Here is a 10,154-nt window from a genome sequence, read left to right on the forward strand (position 1 = left end):
GATTGAACAACGCACAACCTGTGATATTTCAATTATATAACAAAATATGCGGAAAAGAAATAACAAAGACACCAGAATTTTGTTAACGAGGAAACTGCAAATGCAGAAAAACCCCGGGACCTAGTCCAGATTGAACACACACTGTATTAAGCCGCTACAGACACTAGCCTACTCCAAACTAACTTCGGTCTGGATTGTAGTTGAACCCCAATCAATCTCACACTGATCCAAGGTATAGTTATGCTCTTACGTCTCTGATCCTAGCAGGATGCTACGTACTTGATTCCATTAGGTGATCTCACCCACAACTAAGAGTTGCTACGACCCAAAGTCGAAGACTTTAATAAACAAATCTGTATCACACAGAAAAGTCTATGGAAATAGATAAATCCGTCTCCCATGAATATACCTACGAGTTTTGTTCCGTCTTTTGATAAATCAAGGTGAACAGGAACCAATTGATAAACCGGACTTATATTCCCGAAGAACAACCTAGTATTATCAAACACCTCACAATAATCCTAATAGACGCAGCGAAAAAAGATATTGTGGAATCACAAATGATGAGACGAAGTGTTTGTGATTACTTTTCTATCTTCCCTATCAGAGATATAAATCTCAAGCCAATTATTACAATTGTACTCGTCACGATAGAAGATGCAAAATCAGATCACACAACTACAAGAAAAGTAGTATCGGTCTGGCTTCACAATCCCAATGAAGTCTTTAAGTCGTTAACCTGGTTTTAGAAGAAGAAACCAAAGGTTAAAGGAGAATCGACTCTAGTTATGCAACTAGTATCATACGTAAGGTGTGGGGATTAGGTTTCCCAGTTGCTAGAGTTCTCCTTTATATAGTCTTTCAAATCAGGGTTTGGAATCAATGTTAGATTGGTAACAAAGCATTCAATATTCACCGTTAGATGAAAACCTAATTAGATTCAAGCTAATATTTCTCAACCGTTGGATCGAAAACTTAGCTTGTTACACACAAATGAAATGTCCAATTTTGGGTTTATGTAGTCGTTCCCATACATTAACATTTGTTGGTTCAACAATAGTTAACCAAATGGTTAGCCATATGATCACTTTCATATCCACCATATTCTTCTTCACCATAACTAGTTCAAATGACTCAAATGAACTAGTTAGAGAGTTGTTCAATTGATTAGATCTTATGTAACTACACAAGACATAATCGAAGCAAAAACGGTTTGATTCACTCGAATCGGTTGATGAACTTTATATCCACGGTTTGCAAAAGCATTCCTTAGTTTATATAAACATGAGTTCAAGAACAACCGATTTTAGATATAACCTGCTCAAGTTCGCGGACCGGGTTCGCGGACTGGAGCTCACGGAAGGAGTTACACTCGGATCGAAATAGCAAATGTGTATAATGAAAGTCTATATATGATGAGTGCTAAAAAGTGCATATTTCTATATATTTTTCTTGGCATTTAACTCATCTTTTGTGCATTAATTCTACATTTTATCCCATATTCTGTATTTTCTTTGTTTTCAAGAATAAATATTTTTATTAATTAATTTTTCATTTTTAGGTTGTAAATAAAGTTTGGATGAATTGCGGAGCGAAAAGAGAAGAAAAGTAATGAAAAGTCGGGAGGAGTTACACAAGGAAGCCGCGAAGAATGTTGTGCACAAGACCAAAAGGCTAGAAGTGGGCTTGAAGAGGAAGAATTGTTCTTAAAGAAGATATGGGCTTGGCATACCCAAGGCCCAAAACCCTCACCCAAACCCATTTCCAATATCCATACCCGCCTTCATATTCAGCCGTCAGATTGGATCATCTCAGCACCCTACGGTCGCTTCATCGTCGTGCATCGAAGTCTAAAGCTCCTGTCTAACACTACAGCACCTAACTTCATCTTGAGCCGTCAGTTTCGTTGTACTTTCGCATCCAACGGTCGCTCCTCGCTTCCTTCCATCTCGCCGTTGGATCAATCCATCATCTTTGCATCCAACGCTTTATCTTCGCTGATCATCAAGATTCTCTCCACCTGCTCAACACCTGAGTACCAAACACCTATACCCTAAACCAAACAACACCTAATCTCTTCTCCATCGACTCCATCTTCTACACTCCGTCTGCAACAGCCTCACCTTCACCACCAAATCCGCCAACTCCACTGCCTCAACCACCACAACCCCCACCAAAAGCCATCATGGCTATCACCTACCGAAAACCATCATTTCCCCAATCTCTCTAGCCATCTATTTCATCAATTTCTCATCTCTCATGTCACTGAAACCCTAGGTGAGAAATTGATAAAATAGGTGAGTCTATAGAAGCAATTGAAGCATGGAGATGGACCAGGAGAGGCAGAAGAAGAGTGGGTCGACGAGATGGAGCAGTTATCCCATCAAATTTGGTGATATTTCAAAACCCTAACTTTACTGATTTGGGGATTTGGGGAGAAATAGTGTATGAACCCTAATTGGGTTTCTGGGTATAAATAGAGGGGTGTGTGGGTGTTGTAAAAATGCCTGGACTAGCCAGTGCACCACCAAGAGGACTGGAATAGCCAGTTCCTCAATTCCTCACATGTTCTGTTTTTGTTTTTGTTTTTGTTTCAATTTCAATTACTCTTTATGTTCATCATGTTTTTAATTATTGTCAACATGTTCTAGTTCTTCAGCTAAGGCTCAGATGAAGCCTAGTGCACTGTTAAATGATGAATTGCTAGGATAATCGTCTTAATGCTTGTCTTGCTTGAGCAATGGGAAGAATTCAGTGCTCTGATATGCCTGTGATTGACTGTGCTGTCAAAAGACAGTCAATACTAGGGGCATATCAATGAGCAAGCTGATTTTCCTCCCATTCTAATGTATGCTTAAGATCCTAATTTCAACCTAGAATTGCATTGCTTGATTAGGACACAAGGTGGATTCTAAGCCCTTAGCTTAGCCACAATCCCTTTTACAGTCACTTATAAATTCAGTTCTGTTTTGCTTCCTGTTCAGTTTATCTCCTTACCTGTTTTGCTTGTTTAATTTCTTGCAATTTGTAGCTGTTGTGCACTGAAATCAGTGCACAAACTCCCCCCTGCCCTTGGCTTACAGCCTTGGTTCCTTGCTGTTTTTATTACATGTCATTTGTTTTGCTTTGTTAACTGTTTTCCCATCTTTCCCATCTGCCATATTGCTTTGCACCCATTGATAGCTTAGGAATGCTTCAATACACCCCAAGTCCCTGTGGAATGACCCTGTTCTTGCACACAAGCTACAACTGACCCTGTGCACTTGCAGGTATCACTGTATGCATCCATTTATTGTCTTATTTTCACATCTTTAAATGCCTACCAATATATCAAGACGGCTTTTGTCTCAAGAGTAGGAGATAGAGTAGATAGACTTTTGAGTGACAGATAAGTTCAAGTCTCCACATAACTTTTAGTCGATGAAGATCCACCAGTTCCTTGAGTAGTCCTTCGTCTTGTATGATGATTGCCATGGAGTCTTGAGCTTAACTACACTTTCTATCCTAGTCCGAGACCTTTAGCTATATAGGCTAGAAATCAAGACTTATAGTTTTGATCACTAACATTGACAAACATGCTTGGGATAGCAACGCATGCGAGTTCGACCGAGAAATGCTCTAGCAATCTCCCCCTTTGTCAATTTTAGTGACAAAACTATTAATACTATGGAATACAAAAAATAAATAAATTAACTTTTGTAGATCCTATTCCACATGCCTAATCTTCAACATTACTCGAAATCTTCGTCACTTCTAAGTACTCCAACGATCCCAAAGGTTGTAAGTTTAGTATCTCGAGAAATAGATAGCCGAGTTACACTCGGCTCGAAATAGCAAATGTGTATAATGAAAGTCTATATATCCAAACGACTTTTGTCTCAATAATAGGAGATAGAGTAGATATACTTTTGAGTGACAGATAAGTTCAAGTCTCCACATACCTTTTAGTCGATGAAGATCCACCAGTTCCTCGAGTAGTCCTTCATCTTGTATGATGATTTCCATGGAGTCTTGAGCTCAACTACACTTTCTATCCTAGTCCGAGACCTTTAGATATATAGGCTAGAAATCAAGACTTATAGTTTTGATCACTAAAATTGACAAACATGCTTGAGATAGCAACGCATGCGAGTTCGACCGAGCAATGCTCTAACAATCTCCCCCTTTGTCAATTTTAGTGACAAAACTATTAATACATATGGAATACAAAAAAATAAATAAATTAACTTTTGTAGCTCCTATTCCACATGCCTAATCTTCAACATTACTCGAAATCTTCTTCACTTCTAAGCACTCCAACGATCCCAAAGGTTGTAAGTTTAGTATCATCGTTGTTGAAAATCCGTAGCTATAACAACAAGAAAACAATAGTACTCAATCATTATTATACAGTGTCACAGTATCATTACACATCGTCAAAGTCCAATTGTATCACAACTTCAACAACAATACTATGGTAATATGTATCACTCCCCCTTAGTTAATACTCCATCTCATATGGAAACCACTCCCCCTTACATAATTATCCGAAAACCATATGTATTCCCCCTTACATAATGATCTGAAAACCATATGTATTTGTAGTGTGAACTACATATTAATTCTCCCCCTTTTTGTCAATAAAATTGGCAAAGGTACAAGAACGGGATCCTAATGAAATTTCCGAAAGAGACATTTCTTGACCAAAAGAAAGCAAAAGTATATCATCTAATTTAGATGCAATCATAAAGCCAAAGCTAAATGCATTGATCAAGGAGTTTGTAAAGATACATGATAACCCCTATAATATTCCACAGCCGCACTCCCCACAAAGATTTGGCAATTAAGCACAAGTTCAAAAGAACTCTCCCCCATTAAAATGTCATTCCCGAGATAACAACAAGAGCGACCTTAATTTCGAAGGAAAATAAGGATTTCTTTGGACAAAACAAATCACATACAAGTATGAATTTGAATCCAAAATATTCAAATAAACTAACCACAAGAGAACACATGATTAATTTAATCAACAAATGCTCAAAATAAATGAACTTATGGAGACTCAAAATATACAATTAGATTAATCACAAGAGAACCCATAATTAATTTAATCGAAGTACACAATCAAACTAATCACAAAAGTAATCAATTTAATTGGTCGTGCTCGACATAAGAAAACTTACGGAGCAACAACTAAATAACCAAACAAGATGATTAATTTAGTTGAATATGCTCGACATAAAGTACCTTACGGAACAACAACATAGCTAATCATGAAAATAATCAACTTGGTCGTTCAACGCTCAATATAAGACACTTTACAGAGCCTCATAGTAATACATAAAATATGGATCAGGGAAGATCAATTACTGCGGAATACACAAGGATTCATTCTATTTTCCATCACTATTCGCATAACGACATTCAATAGAGATAATCCTTGTAAACAAAAGATTTTAACATATCTTCCATCAATAATTGACATAATAGGCTTAACTTTTGTATTTGTCAAAAGTCTATTCATTCTTTTATCAATACATGCATATCGACATACGAAAGACTTTACTTTTGACAAGGTATGGGATAGTCATAGTTCACGGACGCAAACACACATATCCCATAACAAATTTGCAATATATAAAACCATAAAGATTAATACTGCAAATATCATCTTCCAAACAAATTTAGAATTTAAACCAATAAATCTAAAAACAAGAAGATGAAAATGTTGGACATAGCTATGTGTAATCACAATAATGGTTATTCCAAACTCTAGTTATTATTTTAATAAAAACAATAAAATAGAGGATTTACTAGACAAATAAAAGAAATCAACAAGCTAGGGAAGAAAAGCAGACTCCAGTTCCATGGCCGAACACGAACTAAGGTCACATAGACGGTTTAGGATCCTCACGAGTCTTGGTGTCTTTGAGCTTGTGATTAGCAGCATCCATTGCATCTTCAGAGAAGAGATTCTCTTTGTGAATATCATTGATATGAGATTTTACGAGACCAAGGTCAGATGAAACCTTTTTCAACTCAGTTTTCAACACATCAAGACTTTTCAGAGTATCAACGAGCTGCAGTTTTGCTTCCTCAAAATACTTAAGAAAGTCATGGACCACTTCAGCAGAAATCATATCATCCTTCTCAACATTCTCATGAGTATATGCATAGTAATACGAGGCATTGGGATGATTTCCATCTACAAGGGTCCTTTTCTTCCTCCCTTCGGATTCAAAACCAATACCTTTATCAAGAAAGCCTTTAGCAAAATCACACGATTGTGAAGAGGACGACATTCTCAATGAACCAAAATAACCTAGAGTACGCAAACGTGACTCAGAGGTTTGGTATTTATATGGTTTCTTAGGGAAGAAGACCTTTAGGGTTTTCAAATGGTTGACTCGTGATGGTAACCTGTGTACACATACGAATACAACATGGCCCATAAAAAATAAAACAACAAAAGAACTTTTGCTACATAAGAATTCATAAATGGCTCAATAAATTCCTTACCATAGGAGTAATTTAGAGCACAAGTGTAGCAGACCACAAAGTTGCAAAAGAATTTCAAAAAAAAAGAAAAGATACAAGACAACACAATACTTCTTAGGCAATATTGTATGCAAACACTAATTTTGCTATAAACGATAAGATGATAGCTCAACTAAGCAGAAAACAAAATTGTCAGTATACCTGATTTTTACACAACTTGCTCAACAACATTTGCATGAGCAAGTTCTTAACCCTTGTGATTAATTAGCACAAGTATGAGCTCTGAGCTCATTAAAAGAACATTGCTCTTGGTTATCCTTTTTACGAACTGTTGGAAGAAAACCGTTATGGTGTGAATGGTAATCATAAAATTCATTCTTACTGAAATATGACTTAGAGAATTGATTCTTACCTGAAGGATATTGGCATTTACCTGATATCTTGTTCACATCAAAAGTATCATTGAATCCCCTTTTTAAGATGGAAAGATTCTGATCTTCTCTTAGATTGTTAAGATATTCGTTCTGAGTCAAAGCATTTAGGGAACTCATAGAACTGACTTTCCTGGTAGGATACACAGGCTGAGTACTTAAACCAATTGGTTTAGACATATGAAAGTCAGTTATTCCTTTGAATATTACGTCAAAGGTGGGTTGAAGAAGAACAAGGAAATTGTTACTCAACCTAGAGTTTCTCATTTGTCTGACGGGTCCTCTTGAAACATAACAAGGACATACTTTCTGAACGTTAGAAAATACTATCTTAACACTATATGAGGATTTTCTCTTTTCATGTGATGTGCGCCATTTTTGATAAGAGGGTATAGGCACGTCTTTTACACAATAAGAGGATACTGATTTTTCTTCTGAATCACCGTTGGTCACAATAGTAGTTGATGACGAGTGTCTACAGAACTTTCTGAAACATCCTTGAATTGAGAGATTGTTCAAGAGATGATTAATTTCCAAGATAACCCTTTCAAGACTTGCTTTAAGAAGAGATAAAGGCAGAGCTTCAGAGTTTTTGGAATTATATTATCTTATTTCTCCAAGAAGAATTTTGACATGTTTTTTCAACCGATCAGCTTGAGCTTTGACATAATTTAACATAAGTTCACACTCTTTAGTTGTTCCCATTCATTTAGAGAGAGATAGACTCTTTTGAAGGCTAATCAGAAATACTCATGTCGGAGCCTGTCTGTCTTGTTGGAACACATGGTTCGTTTATATACGAGATTGAGAAATCTTTCTCTTTAATATAATTAGACAAGACAGAGCCTATATTGGTGACGCGTTTATCAGAGATACTATCGTGCATCCTCAGATCGCTACAAACACAGACTTGTAAGGTCTTAAACATGTTTGCCTGCTCTGATACCAATTAAAAAAGTAGGGGTACAACAACCACACCAAATATTTCGCTTAGCAATCTGTATGGACAAACTCCAATATACTTTCTAGAGAATCAACTAGACAGTCAGACTCAAGCTAGATAAAAAGTATATCAAAGAGTTTATATCTCAATCTCTCGATTTGATATATACTCAAGCAAATAGAAATCTGCGAGTCTTTATCAAATACTAGAGAGATAACTTGGATGGTACCAAAGACCAATATTCAAGTATCAATCAATTTAAATCAACAACCAAAAGGTCGGATATTCTAATTGATTGAACAATGCACAACCTGTGATATTTCAATTATATAACAAAATATAATGCGGAAAAAAAATAACACAGACACTAGAATTTTGTTAACGAGGAAACCACAAATGCAGAAAAACCCCGGGACCTAGTCCAGATTGAACACATACTGTATTAAGCCGCTACAGACACTAGCATACTCCAAACTAACTTCGGTCTGGACTGTAGTTGAACCCAAATCAATCTCACACTGATCCAAGGTACAGTATGCTCCTACGTCTCTGATCCCAGCAGGATGCTACGTACTTGATTCCCTTAGCTGATCTCACCCACAACTAAGAGTTGTTACGGCCCAAAGTCAAAGAATTTAATAAACAAATCTGTATCACACAGAAAATTCTACGGTAATAGATAAGTTTGTCTCCCACGAATATACCTACGAGTTTTGTTCCGTATTTTGATAAATCAAGGTGAACAAGAACCAATTGATAAACCAGACTTATATTCCCTAAGAACAACCTAGTATTATCAATCACCTCACAATAATCCTAATCAACGCAGCGAAAAAAGATATTGTGGAATCACAAACGATGAGACGAAGTGTTTGTGATTACTTTTCTATCTTGCCTATCGGAGATATAAATATCGAGCCAATTATTACAATTGTACTCGTAACGATAGAAGATGCAAGATCAGATCACACGACTGCAAGAAAAGTAGTATCGGTCTGGCTTCACAATCCCAATGAAGTCTTTAAGTCGTTAACCTGGTTTTAGAAGAAGAAACCAAAGGTTAAAGGAGAATCGACTCTAGCTATGCAACTAGTATCACACGTAAGGTGTGGGGATTAGGTTTCCCAGTTGCTAGAGTTCTCCTTTATATAGTCTTTCAAATCAGGGTTTGCAATCAATGTTAGCTTGGTAACAAAGCATTCAATATTCACCATTAGATGAAAACCTGATTAGATTCAAGATAATATTTCTCAACCGTTGGATCGAAAACTTAGCTTGTTACATACAAATGAAATGTCCAATTTTGGGTTTATGTAGACGTTCCCAAACATTAACATTTGTTGGTTCAACAATAGTTAACCAAATGGTTAGCCATATGATCACTTTCATATCCACCATATTCTTCTTCACCATAACTAGTTCAAATGACTCAAAAGAACTAGTTAGAGAGTTGTTCAATTGATTAGATCTTATGTAACTACACAAGACACAATCGAAGCAAAAACAGTTTGATTCACTCGAATCGGTTCATGAACTTTATAGCCACGGTTTGCAAAAGTATTCCTTAGTTTATAAAAACATGAGTTCAAGAAAAACCAATTTTAGATATAACCTGCTCAAGTTCGCGGGCTGGGTTCGCGGACTTAAGCTCATGGAAGGAGTTCACAAACTCCAGCAGAAATTCTCGGGTCGAGAACTTCCGCCAGTTCGCGGACTTGGCTCACGCCATATTCTGTTTCTCTTGAACAACAAAATTCGCAAACTTTGGTTCAAGGAATAAGGACTTATACGTATATGTGTTTCCACAACAATGCTTATATCCTACTATCTATGGGTGAAAACTATTCCTGACGAATTTGGTAATTTGGGGTGTGTGGATGAGGAATGAATCTAAACCCTAAACAAATGCACTGTATGGGAGCGTTTTGTGATTCGAGAAATCAATCTGTACAATTCTGGCCTAAACCAATAAATGGTCGTTCCAGACTTTCTTCGGTCACAAAGTGAAGGAGATGGGGTTGATCTTAGGGAGGGAAGAGAAGAAGGTGTTGATATTGTGAAGGTGTTGGCTATGTATGACTTGTATCAGAAAGCCGATCTGGCTTACAGAATGAAGGCTATCAGTTCTGGTGTTGGAATACGATTGTATCAGCACTTGGCTTCTGTTGTCTTGTCTTGTTTGAAAATAGGGAGGAGAACCTATTTATACAAGTCATTCAGCCTAACCCACATATCTCATGGGAAGTGGAGAAAGTGGAGTGATGGAGTAGTGGAGTTGCGTGTGTTAGTGTTACACGATCAGT

The sequence above is a fragment of the Papaver somniferum genome, chromosome 10, assembly GCF_003573695.1.
Source record: "Papaver somniferum cultivar HN1 chromosome 10, ASM357369v1, whole genome shotgun sequence".
NCBI lineage: Eukaryota > Viridiplantae > Streptophyta > Magnoliopsida > Ranunculales > Papaveraceae > Papaver > Papaver somniferum.